Raw genomic sequence first — 13,989 nt, 5'->3', positions numbered from 1 at the left:
AGGAAGATAAACCAACAAATGAACATATAACTACAAATACGGTCAGGACAATGGAGGAGAGTCAAACAGAGGTCTTGTAATGGTTTGAATAGTGTCACCCCAAAATTCATGTCCACCTGGAACCTCAGAAGTTGACCTATTTGGAAACAGGGTCTTTGCAGGTGTCATCAATTTAGATGAGGTCACACCAGCTTAGGGTGGGCCCTGAATCCCATGACTGGTGTTTTTCTAAGAATTCCACAAAGACACAAACACACACACAAGGCCAGAGGCCATGGTGATGACAGAGGCAGAGATTAGGGTAATGTAGCTGCCATCCAAGGAATACCACGGACTGCTGGCACCCACCAAAACTATGAAGGAGCAAGGGAGGACTCTTCTCTAGAGCCTGTAGAGGGAGCATGGCTCCACTGACATCTTGATTTCAGACATCTAGCTTCTAGAACTGTGAGGGAATAGATTTCTGTTGTTTTAAGTGTGGTACTTTGTTACACCAGCCCTAGGCTTCATTTAGAGGGGAAGATCATAGGAGGCCTCTCTGAAAAAGTGACATTTTAGCTGTCATCTTAAGGACAAGGAAGTGACAGCAAATGGGAGAAAAAAAGTTTTGCAGGCCAAAGGAACATAGCATGTGCCGTGGCCCCAGAATGGGAAAGAGTTTACCAGGTTCAAGAAGCTGTATGATTTGTCCAAGGTCCTAAGGCTGGGAAGTAGCAGAATGGTTCTAGGTCTTCTAACTTGAAAACAAGGGATTAAACCACATCTAGATCTCAGGAGATCCTCACAACCAACCAACCAACCAGCCAACCAACCAACTCACCCACCCACCCATCCCTCACTGTTCTTGGCGATTAAAAGTGAAGCGTGGCTACAGGCAGGCCATGCAGATACTGCTGACAAAGGACATTTTTTTTTTTTTTTTAAGATTTTCATTTATTTTTTGACAGAGAGAGAGATAGCAAGAGCAGGAACACAAGCGGGGGAGTGGGAGAGGGAGAAGCAGGCTTACCGCCGAGCAGGGAGCCCAATGCGGGGCTTGATCCCAGGACCCTGGGACCATGACCTGAGCCGAAGGCAGATGCTTAACGACTGAGCCACCCACGTGCCCCGACAAAGGACATTTTTATGAGCGACAGGAGAAGGCCAGTTCTGAAGAGTTACTCTACAATTTTCCCTCCTACCCAAAGCACCCTAAAGAAGCACGTGAGGACCAGCTTAGTCAGTCTTCATGTCTTGGGGACTATTTATAGCTCCTAGTTGGAGAAGGTTCAAAAAAGGCTTCCTTGACGTTGTAGCTATTGCCCATTCAAAATCACCTATGGGCAACAACTGTGACAACCTTCCTAAAATATCATCATATCTGCAGCCTGACGAACAGGCTGCAAGGCTCACTATTTTCCTACACAAATATGGCTACTGTGTCGCAGCCTCCAGATAGGTTTTGTTATGTCTGCTTACTGCCTTAAAAATCCAGGTATGTCACACAATACTTCATGTATTTGATTTTTCTTAAAAAGATGTCCTTGCCATAGGGAATAGCTAGTCAGAGTTGGATAGTGGCTTCTGCTTAGAAAGGATACACATTTAATTTACCTGGCAGTCCCTTGAACCTCACTTAAATAGCTTGTCTGGCCTCTTGGGGGCGTTTGGGTTTGTGAGCCTTGATCTATAAGGAATAGCTTTACAATCTCTAACCCGACCCCACTTTATCTGTACACTTAAACCTTTCACCAGTCTCAAACTCAGAACCTACCATTAACTCTGAAAAACTCCTCAATCTTCTGTAAATATCTCACGTTCATTTCCCCTCACATCTCTTCTACTCAGTTCTACCACTCCTCCGACGAACAACCCAAGTTACAGCCCTTTCTCCAAATACACCTGGCCCTCTATTTTTCCAGAACTAACTCCTTATTGTGTTTGCTACTTAGACTTTTCTTAATTGAATGCTGCCTCACCTTGTTACAGTTAATTGTCGAGTACATATGTTTAGCTAAAGATTATAGTACTGTCAGGAACTTCCTTGCTATCATCTTACCACTTAGAGCTACAATACACAAGGTTGGCTTTCATAATGTGTTTCATAACATAGTAAGTGAATGGTATCAATGAGTCATCACCAAAGAAAGGGTGGCTAGTTCATAATTCTAATTATTTTCCTTTGGATTAGCTTAGCTAGCCTTTTTGCTACACCCTGTTATTTCGAGAGTTCCTTACTCAATATCTACCAAAGAGGAGGATAATAAAGAAGGGTATGGTTTTCTTGTAAATTACTCTTATATAAGGCTTTGTGAAAAGAAAGATTGAAATCAATGGCTAAAATAAGATTATTAGATTACCCAGGCGTTCTGTGATCACATCACCATGGAAAATTTAAAATCAACCACATCATCATATTTTGACTTCCAAAATCATTAAATATTTATGAGTTAAAACCTAGATGGTTTCTATAAATGAAATGTCAAAATACAATATTAAGTTAGCTATGGGTTTTATTTCATATGCATTTCAATTTAGACTGTCTCTATTCTGCACAAGAGTCTGCTCTGAAGTTGAGTCTTTAAACTCCTTAGGATACCTGTATGGCTGAGACTCTGGGTTAGACAGTTCTCCCAGTTCTGTCTCCAACCCCTGTATTTTCAGTTGGGGGACAGAGTTGGCAGTGACTCTTACAGTGGAAACCATCTAGCAAGTTTTAAATGATTTTGGATTGCTGCCCAGTAGTAGTAAAACCCAAAATTAATGAGACAGAACTGATTTGAGAATCATGAGTTTGAAACATACCAGAAGCCCCACATCCACCCTCCTGCCCATTCAATTTAACTCATTCCTCAAACTCATTCTTATTTTTTTAATCGCTATTTGCATTATAAATTTTCAAAAGGCTGATCATTTAATATTAACCAATTTCATTTCCTTTTACCTAAGAAAATCTTTAGTGACTTTAATCCTCACAAGGGTTATAAGTGATTTCCATTGATTTAGAGCAAACATATGTCCCTAATGCGTATTCTACAATATTGTAATTAGACATCATTTTGAAGTATAGTTTTATTTGCTTTTCTGGTGATATCTGTTTCCAATATTTAAAAGAAGTTCTTTTATTTGGTATGAATTTATTAGGAATTTTCTAGAAACATGTTTTGTTTATACTTTGTTTTTATTTTTTTCTTAAGAAAGTTTCAAAACGAAGAATGCTACTTTACCAGGATTCACATTCTTCTCTGAAAAGGAGGGGGGAGAAAGGCAAATCCCAGGAGAAAACAATGAGAAATCTCTGTTGTAGTACAAACAGCTATTTCTGTGTTTCCTTCACAGAAGAATAAGAAGTTGGTGAGAACATTATGCCCATAACCACGCATTCAAATGAGAGTCTCTAAACAGCCTTACAGTGAACCTCTGAAATGAGGAATTGGCTGAACATAATTCCCCTTCCCAGTGCTCCTCTCTGCTGGTCCCACCTCTCCTCTCCGGTCCGTTCTAATGAGCTCCAGTTCAAACTGGCTGGCTCCAGTGTTTACAGCATCCTTCCTCTCTTTCTCTAGGCTTTTGTTCCAATTACAACAGAGCATGGCTTTTTGCTTCCACATAGCCTGTCCAATTAACCCACAGACTGAAAAACATCACGGAGTATCATTCAATAACCTATTAATGATGTAACTGTCTGAAAAGATCCTATTAACCTGAAGCAAATATAATTGCATGTGTACTATTTATCATCATTTATATTTGTATTTCGCCTATTCTCCTGGTTCTGTTAGTTCAATAGCTTTTATCCATTGGTTCATCATAAGTCCTTCTGTACAATTGTTCTGTTTGCTCTTTATGAAGTCCTACAGAAATATTTAAATAAAGAATTTGAAAAGAATCCAAGGAAAGTTCATTCAAATATCCTAACTTTTCCTATTTTCCCACTGGACAGACAGGAAGAGTAAACAGAAAGTCCTGAGTCACCCAACAAAGGGAAAACCGGAAAATCTCTGAGGCAGTGGCATTATTTTAAGCAATGCACTGCTTTTAAAATCAATTATTTTAAGTACTGAATATATCCCTTCTGTAACAGTACCTTTGGGAAGGAAAACTATTCCAAAGCAACTTTTGTTTTCAGAATAAGTATATGTCATTACCAAAATTCAAAGGAAATAAAAGTTAACTGAAAGCACAAAAATATTATATATTCTGATGAAATAAAAATGAACATTACTTAGTTACACCAAACAGCTACCACACCCCATATTATGTACAGTTTCCCTGCTTGGGTTGAGGACTAATATACCAACCTGTTCTGAGTGGAGTGTTGGCCTCAGGCTTCCATATTTCCAGGCCTGTGCATGACCAGGTATGTGTGCATGCATGCATGTACATGTACTGTGGGGGGAGTAAGAGTAACAGAGAAAAGATGAGGCCAAGGGGATAGGGTCAGCGATGCTTTGACTCTTTCACTCAAGGCTTTAGAACCCGCTTAGATGCTAACATACGCTTGACAAATCTAATGTGACCCACCAAAGTAGACCAGCCAAGAGACCTGAAGTTGGCCTAACAGCAGGCATCACACACTGGAAAGTGAACTTTTGTCTCCACATGTGTTTTCTTTGGCCAGTTCAGTACTTTTGATAATTTGAATGAGAAAGCTCCTAGGCAGGTCATGTACCCCTTATGTCCCATCTGTCACCATTCCACGTTGCTTTATACTTGTTTTCATTCATACATTTTGGTGTGACTGGCCCCTGAAGACCTTTGAGTTTGTGATGTAACCCCTGAAGCTGAGTACTAAAACTTGACATCTCCACTGGCCACCTTCTAAAGCCTTCCTCCAAGCTCTTGACACAGGTTTCCCTCTCTATCTTAGGAATTCTGACTCGGAAGCACATTCACTATGGCAACAGACTTGGCAGAGTATACACATCCCAGTCTGTCTGTCCCCAGAGTATATGTTTACAATTCAACAGAGCATTGTACTAAAATTCAGCCAACTCACCTGGGTATCATCCCTTTGCCAGTAATGGACAAACTTGGAGTAAGAAGGAACATCATCAAAATCATGCATGACTTGTAAATTCAGAGTAAATGCCAAATACACTGTGCCTTTTGAGAAAACTAAAAAACGACATAGATGATGTATCTTCCTTTTGTGATATATCACATACAGATACACACACACACACTGAGTGTGCACCTAAAGCAACTCATATTTTGGAGAAGACAGAATCAAATTTACACCCAAGTCCTTAAAAGACAGTCAGTGGAGAGTGGAAGATTCTGATCCTATTCACATTGCTTCTGTGAAATAAATGCAGATCTTTTGCTTTTCTACTAGTCTTCAGTAACTGCTAGGAGCTAGTTACAGGAACAGTTCTTAAGGAGAAAAGAAGTCAACAATGCCATTTTGAAGGCCTAAAGTAAATAAAAATACTAAGCTGTATGTTTGGGAAATAAGTTATTTTTGATCTGTATGAAGTAAGGTAAGAATGACAGGATCTCTTGTCTGCATGGTGAACTCTAAAACAGCATCAGTGTTGAAGGGTAAAATAAATATGTTCAATCTCTCTTAAGCTCTCTGAGAAAACATGATTTTCTGCTTTTCATGAAGCCACACAGAAATGGTCTAACTTACTGGACTTTTTTAAGGATCACATGAGATTCCAATGAGAAAGTGCTTTAAAAAACCTGGAAATCACTATTCAAATGTTAGATATGATATTTTAAAACCAAGTGAAAAGAAATGCTATTCTGCAGAGCACAGGATCTAAATTTCCAAGGAAAAGTTGCTTATCAATTCTAAGTATTATTACCAGGTGAAATAGAGAGATTTTTTTTTTCTCTAAGTTATTGTCGTTTCTCTCCACATGTACTTTCATAGTACTTTATATCCTTTATATATATGCTTCAGCTAAACAGCCGCTCCTGAGGGTGGAAGCATTTTGTTGTGTGCGTGCGTGAGAGCACTGCAAGGGAGTCCCAAACCTAATTCCAAGGGAGCCTCAGGCCTCTGCAGAAGGCAGCACACGACTCCCACTTGGTTCATCAAGCTAGCACTGAGGCCCCACTTTCGCATGGAAGTCTAATCGCTAGCTTTCTAACAGGAAGAAACAACACAGTAGAGAAACCGTGCTTTAGCTACCATCCACCTCTCTGAGGGAGGAAACAGTTTCCAGGCTACCATGGGTGAGAGCCTGGGGAATGGGTTCCTCCGTGAAACCGAGGGATAAGAAGTCCGGGACAGAAGGCACCTCTCGACTCAGCTCTTGTTACCTGGAGCTAACAAGAAGGCAGCACACGACTCCCACTTCCTGAAGAAAGACCAGAACTATTTCTGCCTGTTGTTGCCCACATTAGTGTCTTATGGAGCTGTAGGACTGGGTAAAACACCAATATATTCTCCTGATGAGAAAATGAGCCATGTCATCATTTGGCTCCAAGACTAGATTAACCATATACCCAGTATTATTTCATTATTGTAAATCTGAATTCCAGAATGGGGCTCTAAGTTTTAGGTGGAAGCTACTGAAATACTAGTAAATATGAAGACGTGATGAAGAAAGGAAAGGAGAGGAGAAGGGAGAAAAGGAGAAGGGAGAAAACAAAACAAAACAAAAAATCTGCCACTCAAAAGTGAGTCTGCCAAGCAATATTTCAGAACATAAGAATAAATCAAATGCAAATGAAAGGTAATCAATAAAATCAATAATTTGTACATAAATACACTCCAGATGAAATTAATTTCATAAAACAATCTGACAAAGATCTTAAAAGAGTATGTTAACAATGACCAGAAATTAATGAAGACAAAGTTATCAGTAAAAATAGCAAGAGGCTATAAAATATACACAGTCAGAAATGAAATAAGAATAGGTAAATTCTTATACAATCCTTGAAATTTAAAAGAAATAGTTATTGAAATTAAATAGATGCAATAAATGTGATAACTTTAGGCTGGGATCAAGAATGAATTAATGAAAATATAGTGAATACTGAAGAACTCACCCAGAATACAGCACAGAAAGACATGGTTAAACATTATGAAAGAATATTTAAGGTATAGGAAAGTATCCTAACATATCCTCCAGAAAAAGAGAACAGAGGAAATTGTAAAGAAATATATGAGGCAATTGATGAAAAATTTTTCAGAATTGGGGCATCTGGGTGGCTCAGTTGGTTAAGTGTCTGACTGGCTCAGGTCATGATCTCAGGGTCCTGGGATAGAGCCCCACATTGGGCTCTGGGCTCAGCAGGGCGTCTGCTTCCCCCTCTCTATGTCCCCTGCCCCACTCCCCTGCTCCTGCTCTCTCTCTCAAATAAATAAATAAAATCTTTAAAATTTTTTTTCAGAATTATGGAAAAACATGTTATTAGTTGAAGTGTACCCCAAGTACTCTATAAATAAGTATAAATCTAGACCTAAGTATACTGTAATAAAACTGCAGAGCTTCAAAAACTACCGGAGGAGGGCACCTGGGTGGCTCAGTCGTTAAGCGTCTGCCTTCGGCTCAGGTCATGATCCCAGGGTCCTGGGATCGAGTCCCACATCGGGCTCCCTGCTCAGCGGGAAGCCTGCTTCTCCCTCTCCCACTCCCCCTGCTTGTGTTCCTGCTCTCGCTATCTCTCTCTCTGTCAAATAAATAAATAAAATCTTTAAAAAAAAAAAAAAAAACTACCAGAGGAGGGGGGGGGATACAAATTATCTACATTAGAATGACAGGCTGACAATACACTTCTCACTGGCTACAACAGATGACAAGAAAGAATGAGGTGATATTTTCAAGATGACAAAGAAATATAGCTCTTAACCTAGAGTTTTATACCTGGCTAAACTATTATTCAAGACTGAGCGCAAAATAAAGATATTTAGACTTTATGAAAAGACTAAGATACTTGGCACCAGTGTACTTGCCAAAAGACTCATTAAAGAAAATTAAACTCACCAGGAAAGTGTAATATATGAGAAACAACAGTACACACAGCAAGTAACATATGCATCAAAACTTTTATCTGTTTACGAAAAGAATGATAAATGATAATTTTTGTTAAAAAATCTGCAAACAAAAATTGACAAGATTCTTGTTACAGTTAGAAAGAAGACAAAAATAATAACTATAAGCATTGCTACATTTTTACAATTAAATATGTTAAAATTTATGAGTAACCAATGCAATCCACAATTTCCAAATTATCAGAAATATAAAAGGCTAAAGAAAACATTATTGATTAAACAGAAAATAGGGAAGGAGAAAACTGAAAGAGAAAAAAAGATGATAAACAGAAAACAAGAAATAATGTAGAATTCCATCCAATATATCAGTAATCACAATAAACAGACATGGATTAAACTCATTTATTAAGAAAGACAGACTACCTGATTTAATTTAAAAAAAATCAAGCTATTAACTGCTTACAAGAAATTATATCTAGAATAAAAACACAGAAGAGGCTGAAAATAAAGTATGAAAAAGATATACCATACAAATACACTAAAAACAGCAACAAGAAGATATCTTAGCACTAAAAAAATCAGACAAAATATGATTTAAAAGAAAAACACATTAAAGGATATAAAAGGATACCTAAAATAGAAAATAAAACTGTCAAAAATATGTGAAAAATATAATGTAATTGTAAAACATATCTGGCAAAATCTGACAGAATTAAAAGGGGATAATGAGGGGCGCCTGGGTGGCTCATTCATTAAGCGTCTGCCTTTGGCTCAGGTCATGATCCCAGAGTCCTGGGATCGAGCCTCACATCGGGCTCCCTGCTCCATGGGAAGCCTGCTTCTCCCTCTCCCATTCCCCCTGCTTGTGTTCCCTCTGTCGCTGTGTCTGTCAAATAAATAAATAAAATCTTTAAAAAAAAATAAAGAAAAAATAAAAGGGGATAATGAGAAATACCCAATCAAAATAAAAGATTTAAGGGGAGCCTGGCTGGCTCAGTCAGAAGGGCATGCGACTTCTGACCTCAGGGTCTTGAGTTTGAGCCCCACATTGGGCGTAGAAATTATTTAAATAAATACAGTTTAAAAAAAAGATTTAAAACACTTCTATCAGATACTGATAAATCACACAGAAAAAAATAGTAAGGATAAAAAAAAGTTTAAACAAACAAAAATTCTAACAAGGTAAGAGGAAATATTTATAGAAATTGACTAGGTAATAGATTCCCCCTAAAATCTCAACATTTTAAAAATGGTGTCATATATACTACATTTTGACCCAATATTATTAAATTAGAAATCAGCAATAAAAAACTAGTAAAAAAATAAAACCATATTAAAAAAATTTTAAATGTGCTCCCAGATTAATTCAATAAATTAAAATGGAGATCACAAAATGTTTAGAAATGACAACAAAAGTACCAAACTTTATTGGAAAGCTGCTATAATGATACTTAAGGGTAAATTATAGATTTAATTTTATTTACTTACAAAACAAAACTAAAAAGTCATTAATTCAAAAACTAAATAACGAAAGTAGTAAATTAGAAGAAAATAAATAATAAAGAAGGGGTAAACTGTTGGAAAAAATAGAGACAGTAAGCAAAACCATAAGCTTGTTCTTTGAAAATGTCACTAAAATAGATAAACCTTGAGAAATCAAGAAAAGAGGCACAAATAAACAATACTGGGTATGAAAAAAGGAAGATTTTTACAGGTACATCTGATGTCACTTTAAAAAAACATCACGGAGATACAAAATATTCATATTAATAAATTTGAAAGTTATAGAAGTAGGTATAGGTTTATATACAGATAGAATGGGTGTGTGCATGTGAGAAAGAACACCAAGACTAATGCTAGAAATAAACAGAAATTTAAAAAAATTAATAATCGAGTAATAATTAACTAAATTTGATCCATAATCTAAAATATCTAAGCCTAGAAGAAATCAAAAAGGTTGTTTGGGAGAACACTGCAGAACATGGTCATTGTCTTTTTCCACTACTTACAGTGATGATTCACAAAGTCTAGGGTATAAAAGAAACATCTTGGAAATTATTACAAATGCCAACTATCAAGCTTCATCATGGGAGATTCTAATGCAAAATTTTAGAATAACTTATTATTTTTTAAATATTTTATTTATTTGTTTATTTGACAGAGAGCCAGAGAGCACAAGCAGAGGGAATGGCAGAGGGAGACAGAGAAGCAGGCTCCCTGCAGAGCCCCCCCGATGCAGGACTCGATCCCACCTGGGATCATGACTTGACTTAACCATCTGAGCCATCCAGGCGTCCCTAGAATAATTTATTTTTAACAGGCATTCCAGATAACTCTGATAGAGTTGGTTCTCAAGCCACATTCTCAGAAATACTGTTTCAAGACACAAGACATTTGAATATCTACCTATAAAAGCTCAATACATCTTCCTAACTGTGGTGAACACATACCTTATGTGTGTGTATAAGGGTAAAGGTAGATTCTGTGGTACCCACAGAGTTAACAGTTAAAACCAACAACAAAAGAATTATTAGAAAATCACATGCCTTTTTTTCAGACTTTTTTTTTTCTGTTGTACATATGGACTATGAATTTCCGTAAGTTTCAAGAGCATAATCAATTTCTTGTCTCTATATTAGAGAGCAAAACTTGCCCAAATATGTTAGAGCTATTCTGTTCACTCCACTGCTACCAGTCAGAGCCCAAGGAGTACACACATTGGAATGAGTATTGTAGGGAGACACAAAGCCCCAGAACCCTGAGTAAAACTACTCACTCTCAGGGAGAAGTGAAGACCTTAGCCCCTCTTATGGAGCAGCGGACTGGCCCACATCCCGGGGATGCCAGTCAGAGTGGAACTGCCAATGAATGATCACAGAGGACTAGATTGAGGACGCCCTTGCCTTCTTCCCTCAGATGGCTTATTATTATAAAAGTCTTCAAGAACCTAAGTACAGCCACAGGAAAAGGCCAAGGGAGCCCAGAATTGCAGATTAAGTTTCCCCCACCCAGCAGAATGAGGCCCAGTTCAGCTAGGATCAAATGGAGTTATATTCCTCAGGTATCTGGGTGGGTGGACTGAGATTAATACCCTTGCCATCCCAGGCAGGAAACCTAAAGAAAGCAAAAGAGGATTGGAGAGCAGGGCATTTACAGGAAATGGTGAGCAGTCTGATGCTGCATATAGTAGGTGAATGAAGCTCAATACCGAAGGTTTTCAAACATGAAATCCAGAAGTTCTGACTTTAAGCTAAGGTTACAGGGAGCCATCACAGTTCTGTGAATTGGGGGTGGGGTATATAGTCAAAGAAACATACTTGTGTTGAGAAATACAATTAATGTGAAAAATGTATTTGACGGAGAAGACAAAAGACTGGGAGAACACTAAGCACACTGACTCTTGAAATAATCAAAGGTACGATTTTGATTGTGTGTGTGTGTGTGTGTATAAAACTCTAAAGATGATCTTCTGAATGAATCAGCTCCACAATGTCTTGGCTAAATGGACCCTGGAGGTTCTATCATTTAATCCTCCAAACAAGTTGATACATAGGTTTCATTATCCCCACATTAACATGAGGAAACACCCTCAACAAAGTGGAGGAACTTCCTCAAGTTCATGCAGACCCATCATCTCTTGCTTAGACAACTGCAAAATGACTTGTGTTCCTACTTTCATCCCAGTCCCGTGTATAGTGTAGATTCACCTCAGAAGTTAGTGACCCTCTGCAAAGTTAGTCAGGTGAGTCCACCCTTCTGCACAAAACCCGCCAGTGGCTTCCTGTGCCCTTTGGAAGAAGACTCTACTAGGCCCTCTCACATCTTCCTGACTTCTTCTGCGACCACTCCCCCCTACGTTCCATGCTCTTATGAACTGTTCCTCATATAAACCTCAGCACAGCCTTGCTTTTTGCTTTTCCTTTCATCTGGAATGCTCTTCCCCAGTTACATGCATGGCTTCCATCTTCATTTCCATCAGATCTCTGCTCAAATGATACCTTCTCAGAGAGGCCCCTTCCTTGACCTCTCGATATAAAGTAGCTCAGCTTCTACTACTCTCAGTCCTTTTGCATTGCTTTATCCTTTTTCATTGCACTTCATCCCAACCTGGTATGTACCCTTGCCCCCTGCCACCATTACCAACTATAAACACCACAAGTAAAGGAATTTTGTCTGTATGTTTGCAGCTCTAAACAAAGTTAGGAACAGGACCTGACAGAGTATGCATTCAATAAATGAATCAGTCAATGGAGCCAGGTCTCTAATCTTGATATAACAAATTTGAAAAATCATGCTTTTTAAGTACACCAACTGATTTCAATAGGAAGTACATTTTAAATGTTCACTTATAATCTCTGGTAACAGAAATTTGAAAGTACCTAAATATTTAATAGCTGTATTAGTTACTACCTCTGAAATGCAAGGTGTGATTATTTCTGACATAACTAAAAACTCTCGTTTAATTTTATGTAATCATTATTCCACCTGTGTATATCAGTTGTATGACCAGCAATGACGAGACTGACTTTCATGTGTTACTATGAAAATGTTCTCTATAGTCTGGTCATTCTCATCTGTATGTATGTATATGTATATACACCACACACCAATCTTACAGTCTGATTATATTTTCTGAATCTGAAAGTTCTTCCCAACACAAATCACTATTTACTTTTTGTACCATTGCATTCTATTGTGACTTAATATCCGCAACAGCTCATAACTAAGATACACTTAGGGATCTCTATGTTTCTACCTAAGAGAAAAAAAGTATTGATGAGAGAATCACTACTTTAAAGGTATCATTAAAAGTTTTAAGAAATATTTGATATCTTAGAGATTGTGTTTTTCTAACAAATTAAATAGCTCTCTCCACAAAACAGTACCTAGAAAAATAGGTACTAATCAAAACATTTGGAAGTGCTTTTTTTCTTTCTTTATTTTTTAACAACCAAGAAAGCCCATCTCCACTAGCAAAAAGAGACTGAGTGCAAAAACCTTTAGCTTAGAAACAAAACCAGAAAAGATGAATAAATACCCAGAGCTTATTGGAGAAACGTCTTCTGGGCGCTCTGAAAATGAGAGTTTGGAAAGAGTGCCTCCTAGTGGTCGACATACTCATTGTAGGAGTGATGAGACGGAAAAGTACCTTTTACGTAAAAATGAAATGGGATATTTGGGAAATCATACCCCTAACGACAAAAAATTCACAGCCTTGCAAACTCATTTCCTAGCAAGTCACCACTTCCTTGAATTCTCTCACCTGCTAAAATGATTACATACAGATTTGTTCACGAGGAAAATAAACTAAACTGGCCAGCAAAGCTTGAGAAATCCTTTCTAGCAAGTGGAAAATTTGTAATAATTTACATGGGGAAGGAAAAGAAAACAAAGTGAGTAAAGTAAAAACGTAAAGCCAAAGTTCATGGTTCTCCTTGCTGTTCCAACTTTGTCCCTCTATTCCTATGGATCATTTATTTTATGACCACTAAATATTCAATTAAATTTTAAGATACCAGGTGTCCAAACTTAGATCAAAAATAAATTGCCAATGATTTTCTCTGAGTCAATACATGATAGAGTATTTTCAATGAAAGCATATGCCTGTCCCAAAATTGTTATTTCATATCTTCCATTAACTAGAAAAAATACCTAATTGTGAACTATCAAAGAAGTTGGAATGGACAATTATTAATATATTTCCCTTTAGAAATTGTGTTGTTAATGTAATTGCATGTTTGTTAAATCATATTCTAATTTCTATACTTGAATTTAATCATTTATATAAAGTTTAGCACAAAAGCATTCGTAACAGCAAAAAGTTATTTTTTCTTAGATTTTGGGATTTTAAAAGATTTACTAATTAGAATTGTATTACTCTTAGGAAAGCAAACATTTTTGGTCTAGTGAAATTTATCCATTGGGGCAGCAATACAAAACCTGAACCAAGAAATCTGTTTTATGGAAGCTACTTAAGTGAGCTGGTTCATTCTTGAATGAAGAACTAATTGATCCCTTTCATATCATTCTCTAAATCTTCACTATCTCTTCATCAGAGG

General features: G+C 37.4%; 1 protein-coding gene and 1 pseudogene across 1 annotated transcript in view; one reads left to right on the top strand and one right to left on the bottom strand.

Annotated features, from left to right (window-relative positions):
- Window positions 1-13,989, bottom strand: part of ADGRV1 (adhesion G protein-coupled receptor V1) — a 515,575-nt gene that overhangs the window by 199,731 nt on the left and 301,855 nt on the right. The window lies entirely within an intron of this gene.
- Window positions 12,957-13,989, top strand: part of LOC135365278 (calponin-3-like) — a 34,331-nt pseudogene continuing 33,298 nt past the window's right edge.

The sequence above is a fragment of the Mirounga angustirostris genome, unplaced genomic scaffold, assembly GCF_029215605.1.
Source record: "Mirounga angustirostris isolate CCGP_5_RB_7025 unplaced genomic scaffold, mMirAng1.0.hap1 SCAF_7, whole genome shotgun sequence".
Taxonomy (NCBI): Eukaryota; Metazoa; Chordata; class Mammalia; order Carnivora; family Phocidae; genus Mirounga; species Mirounga angustirostris.
Note: the sequence above shows the minus strand (reverse complement) of the source record. Positions and strands in the feature narration are given on the sequence as shown.